The 20,760-nt window shown below is 51.0% G+C and overlaps 1 protein-coding gene and 1 long non-coding RNA gene across 5 annotated transcripts in view; one reads left to right on the top strand and one right to left on the bottom strand.

The window, feature by feature from the left end:
* The window catches only part of SPIN1 (spindlin 1), a 77,014-nt gene extending 74,400 nt beyond the window's left edge, over positions 1-2,614 (bottom strand). For 2 of the 4 annotated variants that reach the window (XM_045772549.2, XM_087858745.1), the window contains exon 1: positions 1,799-1,941. The gene's annotated coding sequence lies outside the window, so the exon portion shown is untranslated. Of the gene's footprint in view, positions 1-1,798; positions 1,942-2,466 lie in introns of those variants that run through there. The other 2 variants (XM_045772550.2, XM_087858744.1) reach the window with 2 other exon arrangements.
* On the top strand, positions 2,078-20,363 carry LOC123776518 (uncharacterized). The gene is made up of 3 exons (XR_006775380.2): positions 2,078-2,215; positions 16,326-16,468; positions 16,822-20,363. It is a non-coding gene; the product is annotated as an uncharacterized LOC123776518 (long non-coding RNA).
* Positions 20,364-20,760: the final 397 nt, after the last annotated feature.

The raw sequence follows: 20,760 nt of genomic DNA, 5'->3' as shown, positions 1-20,760 counted from the left end.
CAAAACAAGATCTGCAGCCAACTGCGGAAACAATATAGTATTTCTCAGAGCTCTTAATTCGATGCAGTGAACTCTGAGCCTAAGGAAGGGCAGAACACAGCACTGTTTCCCAAGCTGAGGTGACCAAGGAACCCTTTGTTTTTCCAGCAGCATCTCTTAGAACTAGCATTATAAACACACCACCTTAAGCAACACCGCTTCAGATAATCCAAAACTAAGTAAATACTGTTACCATGTTGTGAATTAGAACTGAAGGTACTGTCGGAGCAGTACCAGCGAAATTCCTGGGATCCGCCAAAGTCTTTGAAAAAAAATTCTAAGTCAAACATAAAGAACTGGGGCGCTTGGGTGGCTCAGTCGTTAAGCGTCTGCCTTGGGCCCAGGTCATGGTTCCAGGGCCCTGGGATCAAGCCCCACATCCGGCTCCCCGGTCAGCAGGAAACCTGCTTCCCCCTCAGCCCCTCCCCCCTTGTGTTCCCTCTCTTGTCTATCAATAAAATCTTTTTTAAAAAATTACAAACATGAAGAACTAGAAGGCCTTTTCTTGCCTTACCCATTTCGCAACATCTTAACATTACTTCGCTAGTCAAGATGAAAAATTCTATGTTATATCTCACAAGAAGCTAATACCTACTATCTATAATTTTGACATAAACAAATTGTGCGACCTTTACTTGCTATCATAAAATCTAATGTAAATTCCTGGCGATTTCAACTTGGGGGTGCTTGCCCACCAACCAAGGCTGGGAGAAGCCTCCCCCTTTCCTCTGACCCCGTCTGAAATGTCACCACCTCTGAGGACCTTCACAAACTTGGCCCGCCCTGGGAACACCCAAGTGCAGGCTTGATTTTCGTTTCCTAACAAAAGCTATGCAGAAGGCTGTGACTGCCCTCTCCGTCCACCCTTCCAGACTGCAGAGTTCCTTCCAGAAAATTCCAACACAGAAAGTTACAGGTGTTCGCATTTCGGCAGGCCTGTGGTCCCCGGCTCCAGGCGCGTCACACGGCTGAGGGTGTCCTGTGCTGCCTCCTGATGTCCTCAACAACACAGCCCCGCAACCTGCGTGTGCCGCCCCAACGTGCACGGAAATTCCCCGTCCAGACCTGGACCCCGACCACACGGCACACACGCCAATACCACCCGCTGCACCAACAGACGCGGGGCGCCCACCTCGCGGCCGTTTCCACCGCGCCCCCCCGAAACCGGGTCCGCGGAGGTGCGCGAGCCCACCCCGGGCACTGCGCAAGCTTCCGCGTCGTGCGGCTCATCCCGGCGCCCCGGGCGCAGCGCGCTCAAGGTCACCCGGGATGCAGGGCCGCGCGACGCGAGGGGCAGACCCCGGCCGGGGCGGGGGACGGGGAGCGACCCGGGCCCGCAGGGAGGGAGGGAGGACTAGCGGTTGCCCTGCCTCGCCCCTCCCCCACCGCCCCGCCCCCGCCTGGGGGTCCCGTCCCCCGCCCCGCCCGGCGGGTTATGCAACGTTCCCGCGCCCCGCCCCCGCCGCCCCCCGCCCGCCGGCGCCCAGGCCTGCGGAACAAAGCGCGCGGGGCCCGCGGCCGAGCGGGCCGGGCGGCCGCCATGTTGGCGGGGGCGGCGAACAAAGGCGCGCGGCCCGAGCCCGAGGCCCCCCGCCCCGCGGCCCGGCCGGCAGGGGGCGCTGTGCAGGCGCCGCCCGCGCCCGGACAATGCGCCGCGGCCCGGCCGCCGCTCCCCGGGCGCCGCCGCCCCGCAGCGCGCCCCGCCCGCGCCCCCTCCCCCCTCATTGGCGCCCGCTCCCCCGCGGCGTGCGGGTCTCACCTGCCGGCCGCCCAGGCCGCCGTCCGCAGCCCGCGGGCCCCGCCGTCCCGCGCCGCACTCCCGCCCCGGCCCGACCGAGCCAGACGGCGCCGCCCCGCCCCCGCTCCGCTCCGCGGCCGCCGCCGCCCGCCCCCGGCCGCACGGCGCACGCGCACTGCGCCCGCCGACTGCGCCGGCCGCGCCGCCCGGCCCCGGCCCGACGGGCCGCACTGCGCAGGCGCCGCAGACGGCGGGTGGGGCCTGGCGGCAGGGCGGGGCCTGGAGGGCAGCGGGGCGCGGCCTGGAGGCTGGACTGGATCCGGCAGCGCTCACCTGGAAGCGGGGCGGGGCCTGGCGAGGAGGTGGGAGAAGGCCTGGGAGCCGGGCTTGGCTAGAGGCGGGACTGGGCCTGGCGCGACTCACCCTACGGCGAGGCAGGTGGGACTAAACGGAGCACGACAGGGCCGGGCGTCTGGGTGGGGCCTGGCGGGCGGCGGGCGGGGCCTGGAGCTGAGCACCTGGCGGCGGGGAGGGGGGGGCGGGATGAAGCTGGACCAGGGTCGACGGCGGGGCTGGGACCTGGTGGGCGGCGGACCGAGGAACGGCGCCACTCACCTGGCGGCCGGGAGGATGAGAGCGGACGGCGCGGGACAGGGCCTGGCGGCGGGGCGGGGCATGGAGCTGCTCACCTGGCGGCGGGGCTGGCGGTGAACAGAGCAGGACGGGCTTGGTGCCGTTCTCACCTGGCAGCGGGGCGAGCGGGGAGGAAGGGAGCGGGGCTGGGCCTGCTGGGCGCTGGGGCCTGGTGCCGCTCACCTGGCGGTTGGGCGTGAAACCGAGCGGGGCGGACCTGGCGCCGCTCTGGCCAGGTGGCGGCGTGGGCGGCTGGGGCGGGGCCGAGGGGCGGAGCCTGGCGCGCGTCTCACCTGCTGGCGCCGGGGGCGGCTGGGCGGGGCGCGGGGCCGGACCCCAGGTGCGCGCCGGGAAGGGGCGGTGTTCGGGGCGCCGAGCCCCGGGAGCCAGGGCCGCCACGGCTCGCGCCGGAAGTCAAGCATCCTGGGAAGTTTCGTTTTCGCTTGGTGGGAGGACTGTCCTGGATTGACCGGCCGTCTTCATTCTGGGATTTAAGCCGCAAGACGTCCTGCAGCGCGCGCGCCGCTGGGGTCGATGAGGCCGGGTACAGTGGTAGGGGCGTCCGCGGGCTGAGCCGTGGCCGTCTTGACGCGCCCCACGCGCCGGGCAGGGCGCCAGTCTCTAGCGCTGGCCCGCTTCCCGCGCGCGGACCCGCCGCCGCACTGCGCCGCCGCCGCCCCGCGCCCGGGTCCCCGCGAACCCGGACCTCGCCCACCCACCTGCCCTGCCGGGCGGAGGAGGGGATCTCTGCAGGCCCGCGCCCCTGTCCGCGCGGACCCGGGCCTCGCCCACCCATCTGTGACTTTGAGAGCCTGGCCCCGACCACACACAAGAGAAGTCGACCAGCTCTCCTCCGAGATCGGGAGCCAGGCATTCCCACGGTCACTCATGAACTCGTTTGACTCGTTTCACCCAAGATGGCCCTTGAGTGTTTTATTGGTTTTTTGCGGGAGGAAGGGGAGAGGGGAAGGAAGTGAGAACAGTTTGACTCCTGCTGAGTTAAGTGCAGGACCTGAAGGCAGAACCCCAAGCCCCCGCACCCCAGCCTGGAAGCTCTGCGCGCACCGCCCACACCCCCGGGGCCAGGAGCTTTCCCTTCTCCCCGCCCCCACCAGCCCGGTGTCCTCCAGCAGGTCACCGAGCAGCCGGGGTTCCTCGAGTGCAGCGGCACAGCCATGTCGTAGTAAAGCGCTTACCCAGTGTTGTCAGGTCAGATGACAGGACTTTTGGAGAGCGCTCTAGGCTCTGGCCTGCAGCTCTACTGGTAGTTAGCCATGCTCCGCGGGATCTTACTGGCACCTTTTTACTTTTCTCCCAAATAAGACGGATATGTGCCTGCTCAAGCAATTAAGGCTCATCTCAGGTGACACACTTGGCGTGCACCGGGAGTTCACAGGCCAACTAGAGAGCCCATTTAGACACAGACATTAGAAGTGTGTCACTGTAGTCAGCAGTGAGGAAGCGCTGGAAAGTTGTTGCTTCCGCTTGTGTTTAAGGTTTATGGCGCAGACAGTATGGAGCAGATCGGGAACCAGGAGGGGTGGGCAGCAGGCAGGTGCCAAGGAGGCAGCTGGTCGGAACCTTCAGTGCTGGCCCCTCCGTGTGTCCACCTTGCCACTGTTGCCATTTGAGGCTGAGTAGTTCTTTTTTAGGGGGGACGTTTGGCAGCATCCTTGGCCTCTACTCACTAGATGCCGGTAGCACACACCTTCCCCGACATTATGACAGTCAAAATGGTCTCCAGGCAAGGACAAATCCCTTTTCCCATCTCCTCCCTCCTGGAGAACCCCGGGTTTAAATTTTGCCTCTAGTGACGATCACTGGGAGTTGTCAACAATGCACAGACTGGGGAGGTGAGCCAACCCTATGTCGGAAAGAGCCACGCTCCCAAGTAGGCAACCCCCAGTCCTTCTGCTAGAGGTATCTCACCCGCCCTAGCCTCAGAAGCCTTGCTCCTTAGCAATCTGAAGGTCAAAAAATGGGCTTTTACATCACCCAGATAAATCTGCCAAAAAGTTTTAAAATAAATCTCATTACAGGGGGAAAAAATCAGACAAATGCATTGAGAGACATCGTGCACAACAGCTTCACTGGACTCTTCAAAAACTATCAAAACACACACACGCACACACACACACACACACACACACACACACACACAGAAAAGCTAGGGAATCAAGGCCAAAGAGACCACAACCAAATCCATCACATGACCCTCGAAAGGAAACACACTGTGAAAGAGATTTGGGGGACAGTTGGAGGATTTTTTATATGAGATACAGTTCAGAGAGACTGTTGCCGAATTATCACTAAATGTTTCAGTGTGATGACGTCTATCACATTGCCCTTGTTCTTAGGAGATGTGTCCTGAATTTAAGTGAAGAGCCCAGGTGGCTACAACTTATTTTCAAATGGTTCAGAAAGAGATGTATTTTATCTAGAGATAAAGGAAATGTAACAAATGGTAACAATTGGTACATTTAAGTGATGGGTATATGTGCATTCATTGTCTGATTTAACATTTCTGGGAAAGTGAAATTTTTCAAAATAACAAGTTGGAAAAGTGGAACTCCAGTTACGTCATGAATCTCTAGGATGGGACGCTCGGTAAGCAGTCCCTGCTGCCTTCCAACTTACTAGCCAGGTATTTCCAGAAACTTAAATATATAGTTGGATTTTTTTACAGTTTCTCAACCATACTGGACTTCTGGTGATGAGCCTACATATATTTTTCCTCCTGCAGGAACTTTATTGCTGGTAAATATAAATGGTCATGTTAGCAATTCCAACCTCTACTAGGTCTATGCCTCTCTCTATCTTTTTGTTTAAAGATTTTATTTACTTGAGAAAGAGATCGAGCAAGCACGGGGAGGGGAAGAAGGAGAGGGAGAGAGAGAATCAGGCTCCACACCCATTGCAGGACCCAACATGGGGCTTGATCCCACAACGCTCATAATGACCTGAGCCAAAACCAAGAGCCAGACACGTAACCGACTGAGCCACCCAGGCGCCCCTAAGGTCCCTGGGCTCCTACTGGGGGAGAGGACATTTCTGCCCTAGAGATGTATAAATCTGTGGTGTGGGAGCGGGGTGAGCTTAGACCCACAGCAAACCTTGGTGTATTGGTATACTTACCCCACTGGCCTTGTTGTGTTAGTTAGAAACCAAACTTCAGAAGCCTTTTCAAGTTATATTATAAAATAATCCAGTTGTTCAACAGCAAAAGTATTCAAAATGCATCATATACACCATGCACAGGGATAAGTCTTTGTGTTAGTTTAGCCTCTAGGTGGATGAATTTGACGAGCTTCTTGTAGGTAGGTATGCTCTTTCCCTATTCGCTGCCTGGGTCATCCTCCAGCCCAACAGCCAGCTACACCCTGCCCCGCCCCTCCTGCACCCCACCCCCCTGCAGTGGGGGCAAAGGCTGTTAAACCGGGAACACTGGGGCTTCTGTGTCTAACATGTTGGTCCTACGATTGGAGCTCAGACTGGCCCACCCACTCCCTCCTGTGGCTCCAGATTTCTGGCTATGCTAATTAGGCAGCCCTAGCATGTGAGTCCTGATAAGACGGTGGCCTTATCAGGACAGAGGCGTCGGGACTCTGCTGGTCCTGATAAGGCGCTGGGGCTAGATCTCTGACCGAAAGCCAGCATGATACACACTCTGCAGAAGGATGCGTGAGGTCTAGGGCTGTCATCCAGTGCAGAGGTGACCAGCGCTAACAGGGGGAGGGGTAAGGAGAGCTCCGGCAGGGGCAGGGTTAGCTCTGCCTGGAACTTCTCCAGATATTTACACTCAGGGCTCCTGGAGCCTGGAATGGCTGGGGATGGATTTTCCAAGCCTCCTCTCACCCTCCTGTCACTCGATCTCTTGTAAGACCCTTTCTTTCTGTTCTCTGCTGTATCTCCATTGGCTGGACTAGACAGAATGGGAGAGGGGTTCATTGAAGAGCCTGCACACCATTTGTGGTCTACAAATGGCTTCCCAGCTTTGCTGCACAACTTCCGTGCAGATGTTATTCTTCTAGGGGAAGTAATTGGTCAGGAAAAAACTCAGGTTCACCGGAGATGCTAATACAGGCTCTGGAGGGCCACACAGTCCCAGGCCTAGACCCTCGCTGCTGACCACTCTCCCCACACCCAGGGCCCTCTAGGGTCCACCTCAGCTGGGAAGGTGTAAATCCCCTCCCTTTCCACTCTGAATGGAGGGACCTGGCCACCTTGCTTTCCAGGAAGCCTCAGACCAGGTAGATCCCACACAGAAGCTTCTTCCTCATAAAGTGGGAGGGAGCCAGCCTGTCTCCCGGAATCCTGTCTCTCAGAAGGTACTCTCTCCACAAACATTTTTGGCTTAATAACTTGCTCCTGGAACTTCAACAAAATCACAAATTAGAGCATCCTGCCCCTTCCAGGCTTCTCTCAAACAACTGAACTGTCAGGGCCCTGCCGAATGAAGAAGTGAGTCGGGAGAGCGTTCCCACCCCCTGGCTTAACAAATGTCAAACAGTCCAGGCACCACATTAGCCTCTGGAGGGGACACTACGTCAACAGCCACAAGAACGTTTACACTTCGTGGAGGGAACATCACATGGAGCGAGGGAAATGTTTGCAGAGAGAATGACTCCAAGAGAAACAGCAGGAGCAGAGTTGAGCCATCTGGTCAACCATGCAGCTTCCTCCCCTGGTTCAGCCCTGTGCCCCTCCAGGTCATTGTCTACACAGCAGGTAAATAAACACTCTCAGATGTCTCCTCAGAAGCCTCTCAGGACCACCGGCACAAGTCGACTGTTCTCCGTGACGTACATCCTTGTTGATTTCTCTTCGGAGCACTGATTCTCCCTTGCAATCACCTACCGCGTTGATTCGTTCATGTGTGTATTGCCTGTTCCCCACCCCGTTGTAAAGTCCAGGTGTCAGAGACAAGATCTGTTGTCCTTATCAGTATACCTCCTGAAGGACAGTAAGGACTCAGCAGCTATTTATTATAGATGAACGTACGACTTGTTCTGGGAATACTGGATCATGTGGATTTATTAGGACGTAGGGCTTGTGAAGGGGCTCAAATGCCAGGACATCGGGCAATTTAAATTCTCATTACCTACTCTTACAAGGTTATGTCAAGGATCAAAATAAATTCTGTACAGCCCTACCTACGCACGCACAGGGGAGTTTCACCATCCAGCAGACCGCTAATGATGTTCAGTTGGGTTTTGGGGTGGCTGCTGAATCAATCTGGTGCTATCTAGTGGAGAATTTAGAGAGAGAATCATGAACTACAGGAGACCATGAAGAAGGCTACGGTAATAATGTCGGGGGACAGCTTTGGGCTGAACGGAGTGCTCATGGAAAGGATAATATAATAACTTCCAAACAGCAAGCACACTGGACACCTGATGGTAGGGAGAATTTACTGTTTTATTGGATGGCGCTATGGTCAGGTTGAGAGGGAGGAAATCCTCATCATTTAAAAAAAACATCCTGAGAGTTTTGATTAAATGTTATGAGCATAATGCAATTATGCTGATTTCTCTCAGATTAGTTTTGCCTGTGTTTGAACTTTATATAAATGGAATCAAACAGTGACGTGCCTGCATATGTCATATTCCTTCAATATGATATATACATCCCAGTTATACTGCACGCGAACTAGAAGACAGCTGCTGTAGGATATGCTCCAGAAGTGGGGTTGATGACTGAGGTGTATGTGTTACTAGATACCGCACCCATACAATATCAGAACTTTAGATCTCTGCCAATTAATAGGTGAGGAGAACCATATCCCATGATAGTTTGCATTTGCATCTCTCTCATTATAAGAGAAACTGGTCTCTTTTCATATGTTTAAAACTCATTTGATCCTGGGAAATCCACTAAAAGCTATTAGAAGTCGTAAACCAATTCAGCAAGGTTGCAGGATATAAGATCAACATACCGGAATCAATTGTGGCTTTACAGTATAGTAGCAATGAGCAAACTAAAAGTGAGATTAAGGAAACCATTCCTACAACGTGGGTGGACCTAGAGAGTATTATAATAAGTCAAAGACAAATGCCATATGATTTCATTTATATGTGGAATCTAGAAAACAAAAAGCAGAAACAGACCCCTAAGGACAGAACAAACTGACAGTCGCAGGAAGGGAGGTGGGTGGGGGATGGGCAAAGCAGGGGAAGGGGAGTGGGAGGTCCCGGCTTCCAGTGACAGATGACTAAGTCACGGGGATACAAGGCACAGCGTGGGGAGTGCCTGGGAGTGCCGTCGGCAGTACTGGGATAGTGTTGCACGGTGACAGAGGGCAGCTACACTTGTGGGGAGCACCGTGTAACGTGCAGTCACCATGCTGTATGCTGGACACTAATGTAACATTGTGTGTCAACTATACTTCACTTAAAAAAATGAAAATAGATTTTAATTGAAAAGAAATTCATTCTATAATAGATTTCAAAAGAATAAAACAGGAGTATATTTAATAAAAAGTGCAAAGTTCATACCCTGAAAACTGCCAAACAGTATTGAAATTAAAGAATGAAGTCACAGACTGAAAGACTTCATATTCATAGGTGGCAGTACTCCCCAGATGGGTCTATGGGGTCAGTGCAAAACCCCCCTCCCGCCTTTTTTTTTTTTTGCAACAATTGACAAGCTGATCCTAAAATTCGTGTACAAATTTAAGGGATCCAAGATAGCCAAAGCAATATTGAAAAAGAAGAATAAAGTGTGAGGAATCACCCTTCTCGATGGTTTAACTTCCTACAAAGCTGCAGTAACAAAGACATCGTGGGACTGCCATAGGAACAGATACATAGACAGATGGAATAAAACAGCCCAGAAATAACCCACATATTTACAATCAATTGATTTTCAACAGGAGTACCAAGACAACGTAATGGGGTGCCAGTTTTTTCAATAAGTGGTGCTGGGACAAGTGTATGTTCTTATGTAAAATGAGGTTGGACCCGCTCTACCCCCACTTCACACTGTGTGGTTTTTTGTTTTGTTTTGTTTTTTTATTATATTATGTTAGTCACCATACAGTACATCCCCGGTTTCCAATGTAAGGCTCGATGATTCATTAGTTGTGTATAACACCCAGTGCACCATGCAATACGTGCCCTCCTTACTACCCATCACCGGTCTATCCCATTCCCCCACCCCCCTCCCCTCTGTAGCCCTCAGTTTGTTTCTCATAGTCCATAGTCTCTCATGCTTCATTCCCCCTGCTGATTACCCCTCCTTTCTTTATCCCTTTCTTCCCCTACCGATCATCCTAGTTCTTATGTTCCATAGAGAGAAATCATATGAAAATTGTCTTTCTCTGCTTGACTTATTTCACTTAGCATTATCTCCTCCAGTGCTGTCCATGTTGCAGCAAATGTTGAGAATTTGTTCTTTCTGATAGCTGAGTAATATTCCATTGTATATATGGACCACAACTTCTTAATCCAGTCATCTGTTGAAGGGCATCTCGGCTCATTCCATGATTTAGCTATTGTGGACATTGCTGCTATGAACATTGGGGTGCATATGGCCCTTCTCTTCACTACGTCTGTATCTTTGGGGTAAACACCCAGTAGTGCAATGGCTGGATCATAGGGTAGCTCAATTTTTAACTTTTTAAGGGACCTCCACACTGTTTTCCAGAGTGGCTGTACCAACTTGCATTCCCACCAACAATGTAGGAGGGATCCCCTTTCTCCACATCCTCTCCAACAATTGTTGTTTCTTGCCTTGTCTATTTTTGCCATTCTCACTGGCGTAAGGTGGTATCTCAGTGTGGTTTTGATTTGAATTTCCTTGATGGCTAATGATTTTGAACATTTTTTCATGTGTCTGTTAGCCATTTGTATGTCTTCATTGGAAAAGTGTCTGTTCATATCTTCTGCCCATTTTTTGATGGGCTCTACCCCACTTCACACTGTGTGTTAAGTATTAACTCAAAATGTGTCAAAGACTGAAATGTAAGAACTATAGAGTGCTTAGAAGAAAATACAGGTGTAAATCTCTGTGGCCTTGGATTAGAGCAGTGGTTTCTTAAATACAACACCAAAAGCACAAGCAGTAAAAGGAAAAATAGGTAAACTACTAATCACCAAAATTAAGACTTGAGCTCCAAAGAACACCATCAGAAATATGTAAAGGGGGCGCCTGGGTGGCTCAGATGGTTAAGCATCTGCCTTTAGCTCAGGTCACAACCCCAGAGTCCTGGGATCGAGCCTGCGTCGGGCTCCCTGACAGGTGGGGAGTCTGGTTCTGCCTCTGCCCCTCCCCCATCTCGTGCATTCTCTCTCTCTCTCTCTCTCAAATAAATAAAACCTTTTAAAAATGTATAAAGAAAACCCACAAAATGGGAGAAAATATCTGAAAATAACATATTTGAAAAAGGACTTGTGTATAGAACACACAAAGAATTTACGATAGTAAAACAACAAACAACTCAATTAAGAATGGACCGTGGATCCGAACAGATAGTTCTCTCCAAACGATAAGCAAATGGCCAATAAGCCCCCGAAAAGACATTCAATGTCATCAACTCTCAGAAAGGCCACAGAGGGTGTGATTCCATTTATATGAATGCCCAGAATAGGCAAACCCATGGAAGCAGAAAGCAGGTTAGCGGTTGCCCGGGGCTGGTGCAGGGAGGTCCCAGGATGGTTGTGATGATGGGTACACAGCTACGTGAATGTACTGAATGCCACTGAGTTGGACACTTTAAATGGGGGGGCTGTCTGCTGTGTGAATTCTCTCTCAGAACAAGCTGCTAAATAAAAGAATAAAACAGAAAACACACCATTGGACAGCTGACTTGTGAATTGTCCATGGCCTTGGTCTACTCTTTCATTCACTTGGAGTTTTGTTTTATTTTTCTCCTTTCTTTATAGGAACTCTTTACACGTTGAAGAATATTAGTCTTTTATCACATGCTGGCAAAATTTTTACCCGATTTTTCGGTTGGCTTCTTATTTTGTTTTTGGTATTTTTTTTTTCCTGCAAAGGTTTAAGTTTTATACGAGTGAATTTGGTGCTGTTACGTTGCCCCTTCATTTTTTACCATGTTTGGAAAGACCTTCCCTACAATGAGATAATGCATTTTTTCCTCTCACGTTCAGAAACTTCTTTTTTGGGTTCTTTAGAGACTTGGAATGATACAATATAACCTTAAACACTAGAAAAGATTAATTTCGACTTTGTCTTTAAACATTTCTCCATGTCGAATACCCAAAACCACTTACATTCATCCTCTATCACATTTAAATATCCGTCTGTATCATTCAGAGAGGACTTCACAAGAAATCCAAAACTCGCTTTCCCAAGGGCCACAGGTGAGCGCACGCGTATGCGTGCGTGCGTGCGTGTGTGTGTGTGTCTGTCTGTCTGTCCGTCCTTGTTCAGCACCCTCTTCCCCTGGCCCTATTAGCCTCCAGAGCACAAAGGCTTTAAAGTTCATTTCTTTGATTTGAAAAAAGACGGGAATAATTAGCATACAATGGGAGAGATTAAATCTGTGAGGCCCCAGTGCTTGCAAACAATGACCCTGGGTGACAAGTTATTCTCACAATGTGCCTTCAAGGCCATTCACCAACTTCAGTTTGGGTGTGTGAGGTTAGTGCCCCACGGAGGGTGACGCTGGGCCTCGCCACACCTCTTCCTGCTGTGAGGGTGACTCAGGCTGAGCAAAGTCCGGGCACACGCGGTGGTGAGCACCCACATTCCAGCGAACAACAGACGTCCAGGGTCACCCCCGCCGTGCAGCCTGTGGCCAGGACAAGACCAACATGGACGGGGCACTCTGCCAAGACTCCAGGGACCCGGCCTAGACAGCTTGGGGCCAGAGGGCTCCTGAGCCCACGATCTGTGCCAAGCCCTGACGCTCAGACCCTCTCCTGGCATCACCAGACTTCTGGTCCTGGGAGGAGGAGAGCATCTTGATTGCAGAAGGGCAGGGCAGGGCTGACCTCATTTGCTCTCCCCACATCCCCAAATCCAAGTGTCCTTAGGCACCAGTGTTTGAATCTCAAACCCAGCTCAGAGGCTTCCCGTTTCTGTCCCAAAGTACAACCTCTACCCTGAAACCTCGGAAGCCTACTTTGCCCATCAAAAGGCAAGAATTTTGTTCCCATTCTTCTGATGCCCCTCCGTTGAGTCAGGGGCATCCGTATGCTCTAAACAGATGAATTTCAAACATGTTTGATCGGGCAGCTAAAAGCCCCATGCATCCCCACATCCGAATATGCTTCGCGCGAACGTCCCTATATACTGCTGTGTATTAGCGCGCGAAAGACTGGGGGCGCCTGGGGGGCTCAGTCTGTGAAGCGTCCGCCTTCAGCTCAGGTCGTGATCCCAGCGTCCTGGGATCAAGCCCTGAGTCAGGCTCCCTGCTCAGTGGTGAGTCGTCTTCTCCCTCTGCCCCTTCCTCCTGCTGTTCTTTCTCGCTCTCTCTCAAATAAGTGAATAAAATCTTTAAAAATATGTGAAAGACTGGCGAAGTACAGCTTTTCCCGCTGCCTTAGACATCGGTAAGCTCAGCGTGGTTAGTCCAAGTAGCGAGCGTGCAGTGGCGCCATGCTGATGGTAACACTGGGGTAGCAGGCCGCAGTGGTGTCGCTTATCGCTCACACCGAATCCCCAAGCCCAGACCTCCTTCCCATCTGACTGCGGTTTCCACCTCCCCTGGAAATGTGGCTTCGCCAGGCACCGAGGAAATGTTTGCTCCTGCAGCACCTCGGAGTCTGGTCCTCCTCACCCCCGAGAGAAGGGGAGGTCATCTGTATAGCCAGACCCTGAGCTGTCCCCCAGCCTCCTGTGGAGCAATCCCTTTCTTCTGCTGCTAACTTTCTCGGCCCCCAAGCTCTGTCTACAACCACCTTCCACACCACCCAGCTCTCACTCCGTCTCTCCGCTCACTAGTGGGGGGTTGCCCCTCCAGGATTCACTTAATAAAGCCAGTTAGAGCTTTGGATTTGCTCCGTTGAGTTTTGTTATTTACCAGGAAGAGGAAGAGCTTTCAATTGGCCCAGGCTGACCCCGTCAGTGGAGGGTGGGACTCTTGGTCTGCAGGTGGTGAGTTCAAGCCCCACGTTGGGTGTAGAGATTACTTTAAAAAAAAAAAAAAATCTGCCTAGGAGAGATGTCTGGTTCTCAAGGACAAATGTCAGCTGGTCCCTCTTCTTGGAGCAGCAAAAGGCAAACTGCTCCTTCGCTGCCCTGGTCACCTCCTGTGTGCAGGCAGTGAGCAGGACCCTGGGGGAGGGGGCCGGCTCCCAACCCCTCCCTGAGGATTGCAGATGCAGTGGGACTTCCGAGTCTAGGTCTTCCGTGATAAGAAAGGAGAAATGAGACATTCATTTTTCAAAACGCTTTCTTACTGGAAAAGGGATCCACACTTGCTGAGCGAGGTAGAAGGAATGCCAGACAGCTGTATACAGTCGGCTCCCCTGCACTGCGCGGGGACGGCTCCTGCTGACTTCCCGCATTCCTCCGTCATGGGAGAAGTTACTTCTTTCCAAAGCACAGTGTTGGACACCTTCGAGAGGGGCTCCCCGCACACACTCAAGCCACTTGGTGGGGCAAGCTTTGTTTTTTAAATCAATATTTACTTTACCGAAGGGATGAATATAAATTTATGAATTTAAAAAATGCAAAAACCTAGTTCTTCAAGTTAAACTTACAATTCTTACTACTCTATTTATGTATCTAATACACGTTTGCATCAATTCTAAGGAGGGGCTTTGATACAACCCTCAAGCATTTCGCAAAATGTTAGATTTCCTGTGTCAGAGCTTTCGTTGAGTAATGAGTGAACAAAGTTTTCCCAAGCGGTCACCAACCTTCACAAATTCATACATTGTAGGCTCTTCCAGATGGTCTGATAATGTTTATGAAGAGAAAAATTTCCTTTTCAAATTAAAAAAAAAGTCCATTCAGTTATTTACATACTCTAAATCGAAATCACGAGACTGTTGTGCCCCAAATCCTTACTTTAGAAATACTGAAAATACCAAGAATGCACAAGAATATGAACACTGCGTGTTCACTTTGTGTCCTCGGGTCCACACGGTTTAAATCTTCCTGGATTCAAGCACATTCACGCAACAGAGACAGGAGTGGGGTGAGGACGCCCTTCCCAAGCAGTGCCACTAGCTTAGCTCCAGAAAACCGATGTGACCCTTCTCAGCATGAGCGACACGTTTCTGGGCCAGAGGGCCTATGTCCCCAGAACTCAAGTTACACATTATCGATGATGCGCTGCGGGCTCCCCTGTAAGACAGTAGCTGACCTCTTTGCATTTTCATGTTTGCCTTTTGTGGCTGTAAGATATTTCAGTGACATTTCTTGGATTCTGTACCTCCTGAGGCCCCCACTCTGCACGCACATATTCTAAGGTTTCCTGAAGGAGTTCCAGACACGCCACCCAGAAATAAGCCTCTTTAGCATATTATTTTGAGTCAAGGCTCTTGAAAAGAGCAAATGCCAGGAGAGGTTCTCTGAAGTCCCCTCATCTGCTGAAGACAGGGTCTCAGAGCAGCTCAGCTGTGGTCCATCCTGAGGGTTCCACGCACCAGGGAAGACTGGCTCTTATCAGAGAAGAAGAGACTAGAAGCCACCACCACACCCAGACAGACGTTGTCCCAAACTGTTGTTAAAGAACAAAAATGCAGCCCAGTAAATCTGCAGGTCTTCTTGGCTTTCTCCTTCGGCTCATTAACAGGGCAGCAGACCACCCAGCAGGTAAATGGGACTCTGCAGGAGCTCTAGGAATGCAAGCATTTTATAGGCAGAAGGGGGCAGGACAATTAGCAAAAGCAGAAACGGCTGTTCCAGGCAAGGTCACCTTCCCTGAGGGGGAAGGGCAGGGGTCTTACGGGGCAGAGCCCCTCACCTTCCCTTGGGGGTGGCGAGGGCCCCGCTGGCAGATCTCCTCACTGCTGCCCCAAAGAAGGTTCCAGACTGGCCGGTCAGACTGCATTTCTAGGGGAGGTGGAAACTGCCGTTGGTTGGGTGTTAAGCTGTGGTTTGGGGACACCATCCAGGCCGCGGTCGTTTTGTTTCTAACGGTATTACATGTCCCATCTTTTCTTCCAAGGGCCCAGTCATCCTTCCTTCCCCTAAGAGGCCACCTCCCCTGCCGCTATCAGGACGAACAGAAGCTCTCACATCAACCGCCTTTGGGACACTCACTTTTATCCCAGGACGCCCGTTCACACAATATTAAAATCTAACAAATGTCTATTGTCCTGTGTTCCCGCCCGCTGGCAGAGTATTTCACAGACCGGGGCCTGGAGCCTCCCCCACCCCTTCCGAGCGAGCGCACCTCCCCAGTCTGGGAGGGGCTCGTGGAGGGAGCCCAGGAGGGGCCACAGGGGTTCTGATGCCCCTCGGAGGCCCAGAGTCAGCAGCATCCTTGCCCCTCACAGGAGCCTCTGTGAGCTGGGCCCCAGAGGACATAGGAGGACAGGCAGGCCCTCCAGGCCCAGGGTCCCAGGACCCACCCACCCCGGCCGCCCTGCCATGTTGGCCTGTCTGCCCCCAATGTGGCAATGTTCTCTCAGTGGGAGATTTTCCCTCATCGTTCTCTTTAAAAGCAACGTTATTATAACATGGCTTGGAGTCACTTTCTCCATGTTCCTTCTGCGGGGGGTCGCTGAGTTCTGTTTTTTGTTCTTGCGTGTTTGAGCCCTGGGTTTATAGGGTTCGTCCAGTCCCCTCCCCCCATACTTCTGGGCTCACATCACAAAATTACTGGGCCGCTTTCAGGGCCCGCAGCTCACTGGTGGGGTCGCATCGTGGACGGTTTTGCTCGGCCGTCGCTCTTCTTCCACGTCGTCTAAGGTGCCGTGAATCATCCGGTCATTTTCACGCTAAATGTTGTGTTTTTATTTCGTGAAGGTCTTTCTGTTTGGGCCCCTTGTTCTAGATCTCGTTCGTACCCATGCATTTCGCGGTTCTTCCTGCACACCTGGAGTAGATTTATCAGAGCTGCTGCAAAGTCCGTGTCCACTGGTCCTCGCGTTGGGGTCCTTCTGCATCTGTCTCTACTGATCGATCTTTCTACTAATGGTGAGTTATCATTTCCGGCTTCTTTGCATATTTGGTAATATTTTATTGCTTGACAGATGTGGTAACTATGTCCTTGGGTGCGGGATTTTTGAGTATCCCTTTAAATATTCTTAGCTTTTTCTGGGGTGCACCCTGAAGGTGGTGGAAAGGGTTTGAGTCCTCTGAGACTTGTTTACTCTGGTGAGAGCCAGTCCCTCTCACCAAGACCAAATACCCTTCTGAGTACCTTTCTCAACAAATGGTTTCTTGGGAGTCTTTCCAGCCTGGCCGGTGGACCGTGAATTAGCCCTGGCCTGTGCGAGCCTGGGGATTGCGCCACCAGGCTGATCTCTCTCTGGCCTTCGTCCCCGCAGGCACTCACACTTTGCAGAACCTAGTCAGGTCTCTGCAGACAGATTCCTGGAGCCATCTGTGATCTGTCCTCAGAGGCCCGCTCTGCTGTGAAGCCCGGCCCTCTCTGGCCACCCCACCCTCAGCGGAGCCTCCAGCCGCAGCCAGCAAGCTCTCCAGGCAGTAATCCAGGGGCCGCTGTCTTGCCTGCCTGCTGCCCACTGGCTGCTCAGATGCTTTCCTCTATTGGGTATGTTTTTGGTTGGGTGAGGCAGGGGGTAGATTCTGTGCCCATTACCACACTCTGACTAGAAGGAGAACACTCCCTTTGTGGCCTATCCGTGGCAGGTCCCCCAGGACCGTCATGCTGAGTGAGTGTGGGGCTCCTGGGGGACCCACTCACCCTACTGAGGCACGTGTTTCCTTTTAAACTTCTCTCCTGGTGCTTCATACACATGCTGTGTGCTGCTCCAGGAAACAAACTTAAGAGCAATAAAATCCACACTCTAGTTTAAATAAAAGCCAGTGGCATTTGAGTTAAATAACAGCCGTAGCCATGGCATGAACACATGCTGTGCTGTTTAGCTTGCCTTTAGCCTAGAACAATTACTGCAAAATCCTCATTACCATAGGATTTTTGATCCCATACTCATTTTACCCCATTTGGCAAAAGATCCTCCTCTTTGTTGGTCTTACTTTGGTTTTCATGTAAAACTATTCTTACTAGTAAAGCTTTTTATTTTTTAAGATTTTTAAGTAATCTCTAAACCCAACATGGGGCTCAAACTCACAACATGGAGATCAAGAGTCGCTGTCCCACTGACTGAGCCAGCCAGGCACCCCTATCCTAGAGTGAGCCCAGCACTGGGCTGCAGGTGTTGCTGCATTTCGTCATGGCAGACGGTGAGGGCAGCCAGACAGCCCACTTCCCACTTGGGTGCAGAAAATGTGTCAGTCACTCATATATAGCATTTTAACTGAACCAGGGGGCAGTTCATTTGTGGTAGAAAATTGAAAATCGGGGTGCCTGGGTGGCTCAGTCAGTGAAGCATTTGCCTTCGGCTCAGGTCCTGATCCCAGGGTCCTGGGATCGAGTCCTGCATTGGGCACCCCGCTCAGCGGGGAGTCTGCTTCTCCCTCTGCCTGTCCCTCTCCCTGCTTGTGTGAGCATGCGCACTCTCTCTCTCCCTGCCAAATAAATAAATAAAACAAAAAAAAAAAAGAAAAGAAAATTGAAAATTACCTGGCTTCTCATCCCCTGCTGTCAAGCAAACAAAGGGATAAGGTACGGGTCGAAGATTCCGCAGAGCCCGTTCCAACAGCAGGTGTGTTTTTATGTACGTAAGATCTTTCGAAGCATCTCGTCAATAAGTTGTGTATAGATCACATTCTGTTTATTCATTCATCAGTTGATGGACATTTGGGTTATTCTATTGGGGGGGCTGTTACAAAGAATGCTGCTATGAGCACTTGTGTCCGAGTTTCTGTGTCGTCCCACATGTGTGTTTCTCCCAGTTGGTGCCTAGGAGTGAAGCGGCCAGGTCACATAGTAACGCTGGGTGTACCACGCTGAGGAACCACAGAAATGGCTCGCTCCGTTCCACACGCCCTCCAGCAGAGTTATCATTAACGGGCCTTGAATTCTGTCAGAAGCTTTTTCTGCTTGACATGATCGGGTGATTTTTTTCCTCTTTATGATGTTAGTTTAATGGATTACACTGATTGCTTTTCAAACATTGAACCAGTCTTGCGTCCCTAGAACCAACTCTACAGGTCGTGGTGTGCAATTTTAAATACCTTGTAGAATTCTATTTACTAATATTCTAAGGATTTTTGCACCTCTACTCATGAGGGATATCAGTCTGTGGTTTTTTATTTGTTCGTTTGTATTTTCTTTGTCTGGTTATAGTATCGAGGTAATACTAACCTCATAAAATGATTTGGGAGGTGTTCCCACCTCAGCTATTTTCTGGAATAGATTGTGTACAATTGGGGTTAATTCTCTAAACATTTGGTAGAAGGTTCCAATGGAAACATCTGGCCCTAAATATTTCTTTTTTGAGAGTTTTAAATTATGGCCTCCGTTTTTTTTTTTTTTGAAGATCCGTAGCTATTCAAATGATCTACTTCACTATGGATGAGTCATGGTGGTTTCCCCGTCCCTCCCACTAAGTACAACACAAACCACTGGATGTTGTACGTGAAACAGACATGACAAGACTCTGAAAGGTGCAGAGAAGAAGGCCGGCTGGCGAGAGACCTCGGGACCCGAGGGGTGACTCCGTGGGGAGTCCCCGAGTTTAGTTTTGCCAACTATAGTCTAAATTTACTTCATTCTTTTTTCTTTTTCTTTCCTTTTTCTTTTATTTTCTTTTCCTTCTTCTTCTTTTTTTTTTTTTTGGCTTTTATTTTATTTGAAAGAAATGTATGTCTTCGTGTTAAGATTAACTACGTTTGAGAAACTACTCGGGGTCCAGGCACCATGCTCGGTCTCTTCCACAGATAGTTGACAATCTAATCATAGCGACAGTTACATAATGTTTTAAAATCTAGTGTATTAAAGAACATTTGGGATATAGCAAGACCGACCCACCAGGAGGGGATTCTGGCTAAACCAGCCCAACATGACCATGACAGGTGGCTACACATTTCCAGCATCTTTGCTGTACTCGATGTCCACGTCTGACAGTCTGCACACCGATCCCCACTGTCCTGTTTCAACAAGTGTCAGAATAATTTTTTCTTTAACAGGGCTATGGTCTTAAGAAGGTTGGATTGGATTTTCTAAGCTATGAGATGTTAGGAAAAAATCTGACTCACGGTTAAGAGTTTTCCTTATAAAGCTCAGACTAATGATTCCTTCTTGTGGGATTCGGGGCATCTTGGCACCTTATCATAGTGAATATTTTAAGCTGAAGGGATTTGAGAAATGGCAGGTGCTGGAAGAGTTCTCTGGCCCCCTCCCCCTGAACCTGGGCATAAGCCCCTCACACAAGAGGTGATCTCACATCCCTGTCCTGCCCTGTTGCCCACGACTGCCCACTCTTCAGCAAACCTCCCATGAAAACACTCATGTTTAACTGTTCCCTTGGGTCTTCATTTCCTTACGCAGGTTCCCCTGCCTGTGAAACTTACAGTAAATCCATTTGTCTGCTTTTCTCTGCCCATCGGTGTCACCTGTCTTTGTCAGCTTACTTTTCAGACCCAGCCAGGGACCCCGATTCCTTGCGCTTCCTTAGGACAGCTTTCTTGGGTTTTTCATGGTGAGCTAACTTAAGTGAAATTAAATTCATGGCAACTTACTATTCCCCAAATAGAAGGCAGTCTAGAGACCCGGCTCCTTTACGGCTCTGCTGCAGTCTCCAATTCCTGCTAGAGTTTGTTTGTCTCCCAGAGTGGAATCTCTGCAGGAATCTCCTGGGAAGTTAAGAACAAAACAAAACATGTTGATTTCCCAGCCCTAGCCCAGAAATTCCGATTGTGGGTGAAGGGCCTGGGCTCCCGCTGGAGCACCCCTGGTGCCTCAGGGAGGAGGCAGAGTGTGCACCCTGGGCAGGTGCTCTGGGGCAGGTGCGCTGGGGGTTGTCTGGGGCCAGGGGTGGGGAGATACAGTTGCAAACAAAATCCTCTCGCGTCCCAGAAAATCGCTCCGTAAGGATAGAAGAGAAAGGAAACAACGTTGTTATCAGATGAGCATTAACCCTGGACGTGAGGACCATCAGGCACCCACTAAGGGTGCTGCAGAGACAGAAGGAAACTGCAGACAGGCTGCGCTTTGGGGAGATTTGCCATCTGGAGTCAGGTGACCAGTCGGGCCCACCCCCTCCCAAGACTTTCATACATTTAAAAAGAATAGACAGAGACATTCTGAAAGAAAAGGGGAAGGAGGATGTCTCTTCCCGAATTTCTCAGGACCACGAAGCCTCTTCTGTTCAGTCTGTATTGGCCCCCCTGCCAGCCTG

Source organism: Ursus americanus, chromosome 34, assembly GCF_024610735.1.
Source record: "Ursus americanus isolate L20-20 chromosome 34, mUrsAme1.1.p, whole genome shotgun sequence".
Lineage (NCBI taxonomy): Eukaryota > Metazoa > Chordata > Mammalia > Carnivora > Ursidae > Ursus > Ursus americanus.
Note: the sequence above shows the minus strand (reverse complement) of the source record. Positions and strands in the feature narration are given on the sequence as shown.